The sequence below is a fragment of the Cherax quadricarinatus genome, chromosome 38, assembly GCF_038502225.1.
Source record: "Cherax quadricarinatus isolate ZL_2023a chromosome 38, ASM3850222v1, whole genome shotgun sequence".
NCBI lineage: Eukaryota > Metazoa > Arthropoda > Malacostraca > Decapoda > Parastacidae > Cherax > Cherax quadricarinatus.
This window is the reverse complement of record NC_091329.1, coordinates 20,739,361-20,750,324: the sequence shown is the minus strand read 5'-3', so window position 1 is coordinate 20,750,324 and position 10,964 is coordinate 20,739,361. Positions and strand designations below refer to the sequence as shown.

The 10,964-nt window shown below is 41.7% G+C and overlaps 1 protein-coding gene across 2 annotated transcripts in view; it reads right to left on the bottom strand.

The window, feature by feature from the left end:
• Positions 1-8,594, bottom strand: part of LOC128692873 (centrosomal protein of 131 kDa) — a 145,241-nt gene extending 136,647 nt beyond the window's left edge. The window contains exon 1 of one of the 2 annotated variants that reach the window (XM_070092152.1): positions 8,491-8,594. The gene's annotated coding sequence lies outside the window, so the exon portion shown is untranslated. Of the gene's footprint in view, positions 1-8,454 lie in introns of both variants that reach the window. The other variant, XM_070092153.1, reaches the window with a different exon arrangement.
• Between the last annotated feature and the right edge of the window lie 2,370 nt (positions 8,595-10,964).

Genomic DNA, 10,964 nt, shown 5'->3' with positions numbered 1-10,964 from the left:
CCTGCTTGGCATTTTCTTCCAAAACAGGCCTGTTTCATCACAATTAAACACTTGTTCAGGTTTCAGTCCTTCACTGTCTATGTACTCCTTGAATTTATGCACATATTTTTCAGCCGCTTTGTGGTCCGAACTGGCAGCCTCACCATGCCTTATCACACTATGTATGCCACTACGCTTCTTAAATCTCTCATACCAACCTTTGCTGGCCTTAAATTCACTCACATCATCACTAGTTGCAGGCATTTTTTTAATTAAATCCTCATGCAACTTCCTAGCCTTTTCACATATGATCGCTTGAGAGACGCTATCTCCTGCTAGCTGTTTTTCATTTATCCACACCAATAAGAGTCTCTCAACATCTTCCATCACTTGCGATCTTTGTTTCGAAAACACAGTTAAACCTTTGACAAGAACAGCTTCCTTGATTGCCTTTCTGGTGCCCACAATAGTAGCGATGGTTGATTGGGGTTTCTTGTACAACCTGACCAGGTCGGCGATACGCACTCCACTTTCATACTTATCAATGATCTCTTTCTTCATTTCTATTGGAATTCTCACCCTTACTGGTGTACGGTTGGCACTAGAAGCTTTCTTGGGGCCCATGGTCACTTATTTTCCAGAAACAGCACCGAAAACACTGTAATAATACGAAATATTCCGATTGTATGCTTGGATGTTACCGCGGAGGCTGGCTGGTAAACAATGGCACGGGCGGCACATGTGAGGCTGGCTGAGGGTGCACATTGGACGCGTCTCGGACGAAAATCGGTGAGCGGGTTTTTAAGCGGTATGCGCGGCAAAATTTTTGCGATTAAAGCAAGCGGTATGCGGATTAATCGCTATGTGATGCCATCGTTATGCGGGGGTCCACTGTATATATATATATATATATATATATATGTATATGTATATATATATATATATATATATATAATATATATATATATATATATATATATATATATATATATATACACACACACACACACACACACACACACACACGAGCTATGACTCGACCCCTGAAACCGCAAATAGGTGAGAACACACACACACACACACACACAATAAGATCACAGTAAACAGGTGATTTTAAAATATGCAAAACAACCACTGTGCAAGAGTAGTGAAATTCTAAGCGCTTTCGTGACTACTCACATTGTCAAGGAACTATGAAAGTAATACATCAAAGGAAGGCAATTAAAGGGCGAAGACCACACCTCACAGTCAACTCCCACAACAAAGAAACACCTGACGCGGGACAATACCGGACTCATAAGAAAAGAGGAACACTGCAGTAGGTCTGCTGGTCCAACTAGACAGGTCCTCACAACATCCCACTAACTAAATATTCTACCCAAGAAATAAGGTTTATTATTTGTCCAATGTGTTATTAAACTCTTCCCAAATTTTATTAATTATAAATGAATCTAATTTATATAAACCTAAGGAAATATTCATATTTTCAAAACTGCTTTTTATAAAACAAGATTCAATTATATTTCTGTCAACCATGGACTTGCTTGATACAACTTTCTCAACTTTTTGAAAATCAATTGGATGGTTAAAATCTCTCACATGAATAAATAGAGCATTGGAATCTTGTCCAGTTCTAATGCTATATTTATGTTGTTTTAAACTAAGTTCGAGACTTTTACCAGTTTGACCGTAATAAACTTTATTGCAAATTTTACAAGGAATCTTATAGACACATCTGTCAACATTTTGGGAGGAATTCTTTATCAAAAGTTTTTTTACTGTATCAAGATTTTTAAATACAACTTTAACTCTTTGACTGTTTCAGGCCCCTTTCTGAAACTGTCATTCTATGTCGCTCAATTTTTGAAAAAAAAAATTATTTTTTCTTATGAAATGATAGAGAATCTTTTCCCGATGGTAATGACACCAAAAGTTCGAAATTTCGTCGAAAACTCATGGAATTATGCTCCCGCGATGTTAGCGGGAGCATAATATATATATATATATTTTTTTTTTTTTTTTTTTTTTTTATAGGATGGGGCCCACCTCTGGTGTAAATTGTGGGACCCATAGCCTCGGAGAAGTGGATAAAAAGGCTTCAAGGAGGAATATTTGGATTTATTCCTGAAGCCTGGAGTTTACCTGGAGTTTACCTGGAGAGAGTTTCGGGGGTCAACGCCCCTGCGGCCCGGTCTGTGACCAGGCCTCCTGGTGGATCAGCGCCTGATCAACCAGGCTGTTGCTGCTGGCTGCATGCAAACCAACGTACGAGCCACAGCCCGGCTGATCAGGAACTGACTTTAGGTGCTTGTCCAGTGCCAGCTTGAAGACTGCCAGGGGTCTGTTGGTAATCCCCCTTATGTGTGCTGGGAGGCAGTTGAACAGTCTCGGTCCCCTGACACTTATTGTATGGTCTCTTAACGTGCTAGTGACACCCCTGCTTTTCATTGGGGGGATGGTGCATCGTCTGCCAAGTCTTTTGCTTTCGTAGTGAGTGATTTTCGTGTGCAAGTTCGGTACTAGTCCCTCTAGGATTTTCCAGGTGTATATAATCATGTATCTCTCCCTCCTGCGTTCCAGGGAATACAGGTTTAGAAACCTCAAGCGCTCCCAGTAATTGAGGTGTTTTATCTCCGTTATGCGCGCCGTGAAAGTTCTCTGTACATTTTCTAGGTCGGCAATTTCACCTGCCTTGAAAGGTGCTGTTAGAGTGCAGCAATATTCCAGCCTAGATAGAACAAGTGACCTGAAGAGTGTCATCATGGGCTTGGCCTCCCTAGTTTTGAAGGTTCTCATTATCCATCCTGTCATTTTTCTAGCAGATGCGATTGATACAATGTTATGGTCCTTGAAGGTGAGATCCTCCGACATAATCACTCCCAGGTCTTTGACGTTGGTGTTTCGCTCTATTTTGTGGCCAGAATTTGTTTTGTACTCTGATGAAGATTTAATTTCCTCATGTTTACCATATCTGAGTAATTGAAATTTCTCATCGTTGAACTTCATATTGTTTTCTGCAGCCCACTGAAAGATTTGGTTGATGTCCGCCTGGAGCCTTGCAGTGTCTGCAATGGAAGACACTGTCATGCAGATTCGGGTGTCATCTGCAAAGGAAGACACGGTGCTGTGGCTGACATCCTTGTCTATGTCGGATATGAGGATGAGGAACAAGATGGGAGCTAGTACTGTGCCTTGTGGAACAGAGCTTTTCACCGTAGCTGCCTCGGACTTTACTCTGTTGACGACTACTCTCTGTGTTCTGTTAGTGAGGAAATTATAGATCCATCGACCAACTTTTCCTGTTATTCCTTTAGCGCGCATTTTGTGCGCTATTACGCCATGGTCACACTTGTCGAAGGCTTTTGCAAAGTCTGTATATATTACATCTGCATTCTTTTTGTCTTCTAGTGCATTTAGGACCTTGTCGTAGTGATCCAGTAGTTGAGACAGACAGGAGCGACCTGTTCTAAACCCATGTTGCCCTGGGTTGTGTAACTGATGGGTTTCTAGATGGGTGGTGATCTTGCTTCTTAGGACCCTTTCAAAGATTTTTATGATATGGGATGTTAGTGCTATTGGTCTGTAGTTCTTTGCTGTTGCTTTACTGCCCCCTTTGTGGAGTGGGGCTATGTCTGTTGTTTTTAGTAACTGAGGGACGACCCCCGTGTCCATGCTCCCTCTCCATAGGATGGAAAAGGCTCGTGATAGGGGCTTCTTGCAGTTCTTGATGAACACAGAGTTCCATGAGTCTGGCCCTGGGGCAGAGTGCATGGGCATGTCATTTATCGCCTGTTCGAAGTCATTTGGCGTCAGGATAACATCGGATAGGCTTGTGTTAATCAAATTTTGTGGCTCTCTCATAAAAAATTCATTTTGATCTTCGACTCTCAGTCTGGTTAGCGGCTTGCTAAAAACTGAGTCATATTGGGACTTGAGTAGCTCACTCATTTCCTTGCTGTCATCTGTGTAGGACCCATCTTGTTTAAGTAGGGGCCCAATACTGGACGTTGTTCTCGATTTTGATTTGGCATAGGAGAAGAAATACTTTGGGTTTCTTTTGATTTCATTTATGGCTTTTAGTTCTTCCCGCGATTCCTGACTCCTAAAGGATTCTTTTAGCTTAAGTTCGATGCTTGCTATTTCTCTGACCAGTGTCTCCCTGCGCATTTCTGATATATTGACCTCTTTTAGCCGCTCTGTTATTCTTTTCCGTCGCCTGTAAAGGGAGCGCCTGTCTCTTTCTATTTTACATCTACTCCTCCTTTTTCTTAGAGGAATAAGCCTTGTGCATACATCGAGTGCCACCGAGTTAATCTGTTCTAGGCATAAGTTTGGGTCTGTGTTGCTTAGTATATCTTCCCAGCTTATATCGGTTAGGACTTGGTTTACTTGGTCCCACTTTATGTTTTTGTTATTGAAGTTGAATTTGGTGAATGCTCCCTCGTGACTAGTCTCATTTTGTCGGTCTGGGGCTCCACGCATACATGTCTGAACCTCAATTATGTTGTGATCTGAGTATATTGTTTTTGATATGGTGACATTTCTTATCAGATCATCATTGTTAGTGAAGATGAGGTCTAGTGTATTCTCCAGTCTAGTAGGCTCTATTATTTGCTGGTTTAAATTGAATTTTGTGCAGAGATTTAAAAGCTCGTGTGAGTGTGAGTTTTCATCAGAGCTGCCTCCTGGTGTTATTACTGCAACAATATTATTTGCTATATTCCTCCATTTTAGGTGCCTTAAGTTGAAATCCCCCAGGAGCAAGATGTTGGGTGCAGGAGCTGGAAGATTTTCCAGACAGTGGTCAATTTTTAACAGCTGTTCCTGGAATTGCTGGGATGTTGCATCCGGAGGCTTGTAGACTACCACAATGACTAGGTTTTGGTTCTCGACCTTTACTGCTAAAACTTCCACTACGTCATTTGAGGCATTAAGCAGTTCTGTGCAAACAAGTGACTCTGCAATGTACAGGCCAACCCCCCCCTTTTGCCTGTTCACTCTGTCACATCTGTATAGGTTGTAACCTGGGATCCATATTTCGTTGTCCAAGTGATCCTTTATGTGGGTCTCAGTGAAAGCCGCGAACATTGCCTTTGCCTCTGCAAGCAGTCCACGGATGAAAGGTATTTTGTTGTTTATTGCTGGCTTTAGACCCTGTATATTTGCAAAGAAGAATGTTATCGGACTGGTGGTATTGTTGGTACTGGGGGGGGATTTTTTTTCCGGCATTAGTATCTGTATCTGTTGGTTTGGAGTGGAGGCCATCGACTGTGGTTCCACTCCAGGAATGACTGGATTTGGTGTACGATTTCTGCCATTTCCTGCCAGTTTTTTTTCCTTCCTGGCACTAAAAAACCTCTCCCTCTTGAGTGGCTGTGGCTACCCAGGTTTTCCCATGGCCTGGATGTTTTGTATCTTTTTGTCCCCTTTAGATGGTATGCCTGGCAATTTAAGTTATAGCACAGTCTTTCCTGTACTGAAGAGGTACACATTTCAGGGTGAAAAAGCTTACAGGAAGGGAGTTTGCATTTTCCTGTTGTCATATGGGCATGACATTTTCTAGGGTGGTCATAGTTGCATGTCCCATCTGTTTTTCCAGATTTCCCATGCCAGCAGATACCAAGTGCATAGTATGTGCACAGGCTTGGTTTCCGTTTGCCTTGGGTTTCTGTGACTGTATTCCCTGTTGGTGCATGTTTCCCTGTCTTATTCCTATCCTCCTTAGCACCAACAATGGAGCTCCCACCAGTTGTTTTTGGTAATTTATCCTCACTATTGCTATTGGAGTCCTCTTGTTTGCTATTTCCTGCGGTATTTCTGGTTTGCAATATTGGTTTTATCTTATCTTTGACTACACTTGTTTCCCTACTATGGCTCCTGTCCTCTATGAGGTCATTTATATGTATTCCTTCCTGCGTATAATTCCCGACTACCTGGACAAAATCTCCAGCTTCACCATTACTGTCTCCCAGGACAATATCTCCAACTTCACCATTTCTGTCTCCCAGGACAGCACCTCCAGCTTCACCATTACTGTCTCCCAGGACAGCACTATCAGCCCCACATTTACTGACTACCAGGACATCACCTCCAGCCTTACAGTTTGTGACTACATGGCCAGTATCAAGGGCAGTACCATTCAGCCCGGACTTTTTATGTTCCCATCTGTTGTAGAAAGCTTCCAGGTTTTCTATGAAAGCAGCTTTGATGTTATCCTCTTTTAATACCCTTGTGATTTTAGTCCACAGATTTTCCTCATTTGGGCATACCCAAAAACACTTCTCTGTTTTAATACTGCTTGTAGCTAGTTCTGGGATATCTGCACAAGGAGCGTGACACCAATTTCCACAAAAATGACAATTTATCCATGTGGTAGCCCGTTTGTTTGACTGACCACAGACACTTCCCCTACCACCCCATCTTTTAAACTATTTTTTTTTTTTACCAATAGGAATATTTTATTACATAATATGGCACAGAAGATTTAAGAGATACATTGTTAATATAAAGGTGGCATATACGGTACATGTTGTTACGTGTGTATCACCGATTATAAGGCGAAAATCTCATCCAGCTCCTCAGAGCTGGGGCGTGTGCCCAAAATGCAGCAGGCATTACCCCGCACTGAGCCGCTGGAACAGAAAACTAGCTGCCCTGGGATCCCTAGTTACCCTGATGAGTCTTTTTCCCAGCTCCTTAAGGAAATTAGATGCACTCTTTCCCCATGAGCCAAGGGTCTCTGAGCCTATGGGAACAAACATATAATGATGGGCAAGTTCTCCATATTTTCTAGACTTTTGGGACTCCCTGAAGCTGGCAGCTGCCCCTCCTTCCTCCCTGGTGTATTGGAGATAGGTATCAGCCAAGGTAGATGCACATGTGTAGTCCCACACCACCTGCTTCCCAGGGTTAACCCTGGAGGGTTACCAACAGAGGGATATTAAGCCTTGCAGGTCATTAACCTCATAGGGTAGGTTAACTTAGCCTTGTTGGTTAACATATCCTTGGAGGGTTCTCCCTCTTACCTTGAAAGATTAATAACCCTCCCCACTGTTACCCTGCAAGGTTAATAACCCTCCCCACTGCTACCCTGCAAGGTTAATAACCCTCTCCACTGTTACCCTGCAAGGTTAATAACCCTCCCCACTGTTACCCTGCAAGGTTAATACCCCTCCCCACTGTTACCCTGCAAGGTTAATAACCCTCCCCACTGTTACCCTGCAAGGTTAATAACCCTCCCCACTGCTACCCTGCGAGGTTAATAACCCTCTCCACTGTTACCCTGCAAGGTTAATAACCCTCCCCACTGTTACCCTGCAAGGTTAATAACCCTCCCCACTGTTACCCTGCAAGGTTAATAACCCTCCCCACTGTTACCCTGCAAGGTTAATAACCCTCCCCACTGTTACCCTGCAAGGTTAATAACCCTCCCCACTGTTACCCTGCAAGGTTAATAACCCTCCCCACTGTTACCCTGCAAGGTTAATAACCCTCCCCACTGTTACCCTGCAAGGTTAATAACCCTCCCCACTGTTACCCTGCAAGGTTAATAACCCTCCCCACTGTTACCCTGCAAGGTTAATAACCCTCCCCACTGTTACCCTGCAAGGTTAATAACCCTCCCCACTGTTACCCTGCAAGGTTAATAACCCTCCCACTATTACCCTGCAAGGTTAATTACCCTCCAGGGGTTATTAACATTCCAGGGAAGGTTAATCACCCTCCAGTTTTAATATCCCACCAGGACTAATATTCCTCTTGTACCAATGGCTAAACATAACCTGTATTATTAGTCATGGAGGGAAGCTCTAAACCCTCTGGAGTCATAACAGGACGTGGGGAATGAGATCCTAAGATTCGAATCAGATTTGATCCAAGGAAGGGGAAGTCATGTCCAATTCTTGGGATCAAGAGCCCTCCCCGGCCTCCCTCCAAGTATTACAATAATATTATCATTATTATTATTTCTATTATTATTCTTATAAATAAAACTAAGCGCTAAACCCACCAGGGTCATACAGCGCTGTTCCTTTTATATAGAAATGCTCGTAAAAATACCGATATTTTACCATTATGTACATTTATTTCTCTTATTTTCATTATTTTGACAAATCCTGTACAAAGGTATTACAGGGCATAGTACTTTTTTTTTTTACAGAATTGATAAATATATGCGGTAATATAGGAACAACTGTTTATCACAGGTGTTTGTTTACAAACATTTCTTGGTTTTAATCCCATTTATCTGCGATTTTAAACTCTAAAGTGTCACTTAAGAAAATAAATAAAATAAAACCTACAATAAAAACATGATATGCAAGCTGAGGTAACAATGATCATTATGTGAATATTAATGTCACTACAAACTGGATAATATTTACGTTAAGTTGGACCAACACACAACTTGTTAGGTTTCAACTCTACTTACAATGGCTAAATTTCACGTTATTTTAGCCTAAATTCACCTCTACTCACCTTGTAGCTCAACTATAATAAACATTAATCATGTACCTGTACATGAATGACTGGTGTAGTTAGCATGAGAGGATGACTTAGGTAATATATAAGAGTAGACAGGTAACATGCTGCCTCTTCATCTCCACAACACTGTCTCTAATACAATTAACGAGGAAGATACTCATAATTTATTATAAAAAGTACTATTTTCAGTTAAATTAATATTAAGCATCCATATACCCCCCTTGCTTTCATCCCAAGTATTATTCACCGTGGAAAATATATATAAAAAAAATTTACGTATTTACTGAAACGCAATATAATATGAAGTATAATGGAGGGAAGTGATCAATATGTCTCATGACTGCTGACACACTCACCTCCCTCGTTTATCCTTTATTTTCCACCTTGCACACATTTTTTTTTTTGTCACTGCATCCAACAGGATTTTCCCTGTCAAACTTTATCCCACAGAATTACTTTATCATACAGAATGGGTTTCCTGTCATACTTCATCGCATAGATGTTCTCTCCTCTCGTGTTTCATCACACAAGACGAGTTTCCTGTCATGCTCATCACACAAGATGGGTTTCCTGTCATGCTCATCACACAAGATGGGTTTCCTGTCATGCTCATCACACAAGATGGGTTTCCTGTCATGCTCATCACACAAGATGGGTTTTCTGTCATGCTCATCACACAAGATGAGTTTCCTGTCATGCTCATCACACAAGACGAGTTTCCTGTCATGCTCATCACACAAGATGGGTTTCCTGTCATGCTCATCACACAAGACGGGTTTCCTGTCATGCTCATCACACAAGATGGGTTTCCTGTCATGCTCATCACACAAGATGGGTTTCCTGTCATGCTCATCACACAAGATGGGTTTCCTGTCATGCTCATCACACAAGATGGGTTTTCTGTCATGCTCATCACACAAGATGGGTTTTCTGTCATGCTCATCACACAAGATGAGTTTCCTGTCATGCTCATCACACAAGACGGGTTTCCTGTCATGCTCATCACACAAGATGGGTTTTCTGTCATGCTCATCACACAAGATGGGTTTCCTGTCATGCTCATCACACAAGATGAGTTTCCTGTCATGCTCATCACACAAGATAGGTTTCCTGTCATGCTCATCACACAAGATGGGTTTTCTGTCATGCTCATCACACAAGATGGGTTTCCTGTCATGCTCATCACACAAGATGGGTTTCCTGTCATGCTCATCACACAAGATGAGTTTCCTGTCATGCTCATCACACAAGATAGGTTTCCTGTCATGCTCATCACACAAGATGGGTTTTGTGGAAAATTGCATTTATCTGAATGTATCATTATGTACATAACAGTAAATGAACAAAGATAATTATTATTTATCATTTAGACAAGTAGGAATTTGGAACACCTAGGTCGCAAAAAATGTCCCCCTTCGATACCAACCACTGTCATATCCACAAGTTGCTCTAGACCTATTAATTACAAATGAAAGATACATTACCAGGAATTCCTGGAGTTTACCTGGAGAGAGTTTCGGGGGTCAACGCCCTCGCGGCCCGGTCTGTGACCAGGCCGCCTGGTAAATATATAAATTTGTGAACTGTATATTAAAAATAATAAATGATATATATATATATATATATATATATATATATATATATATATATATATATATATATATATATATATATATATATATATATATATATATATATATATATATATATATATATATATATTGCAGAGACACTGCTTTCAGAGATCACAAGGTTCGTCAACAATTCCTTGGCTGGTCTGATTCCTGATGAAATTAGACCTTTCTCTTTTGGTGCAACACTTTGTGCACTTAAAAAGAAGGATGGAGGAATTCGGCCAATTGCAGTAGGCAACACCTTACGCCGCCTCGTATCCAAAGCTGCTGTCCGAAGTATTCGTGCACAGGCAGCCATGATGCTTCAACCAAACCAGCTTGGCTTTGGGGTCTCTCAAGGAAGTGAAGCAGCAGTTCATGCAACAAGGGCGTATATCAACAACCTGCCTGAGGACAATGCAGTGGTAAAATTAGATTTCAAGAATGCGTTCAATCTCCTGAAAAGAGACGTGGTATTAGCAGCAGTACAAGAACATTTCCCTGGTCTCTTCCCTTTTGTTTCAGCTGGGTATAGCAAGGAATCAATGCTTCTCTTTGGAGAGTATGAAATTACATCATCGGAGGTGTCCAACAAGGAGATCCTCTTGCACCATTTCTCTTCTGTATAGCAGTTAGGGAAATCACAGTCAGACTGACCAGCGAGCTAAACATCTGGTTCCTAGATGATGGCACACTAGCAGGTACAAAAGAGTCCCTCCTACATGACCTTACACAGGTAATGACACGGGGACAGGAAATGGGTCTCATCCTGAATCCATCCAAATGTGAAATCATCTCAGTCAGTCAACAAGTGATAAATGCAGTGAGATCAAAACTACCAGGAGCAGCAGTCATTGCCCCCACAAATAGTGTCTTGCTAGGAGCACCTCT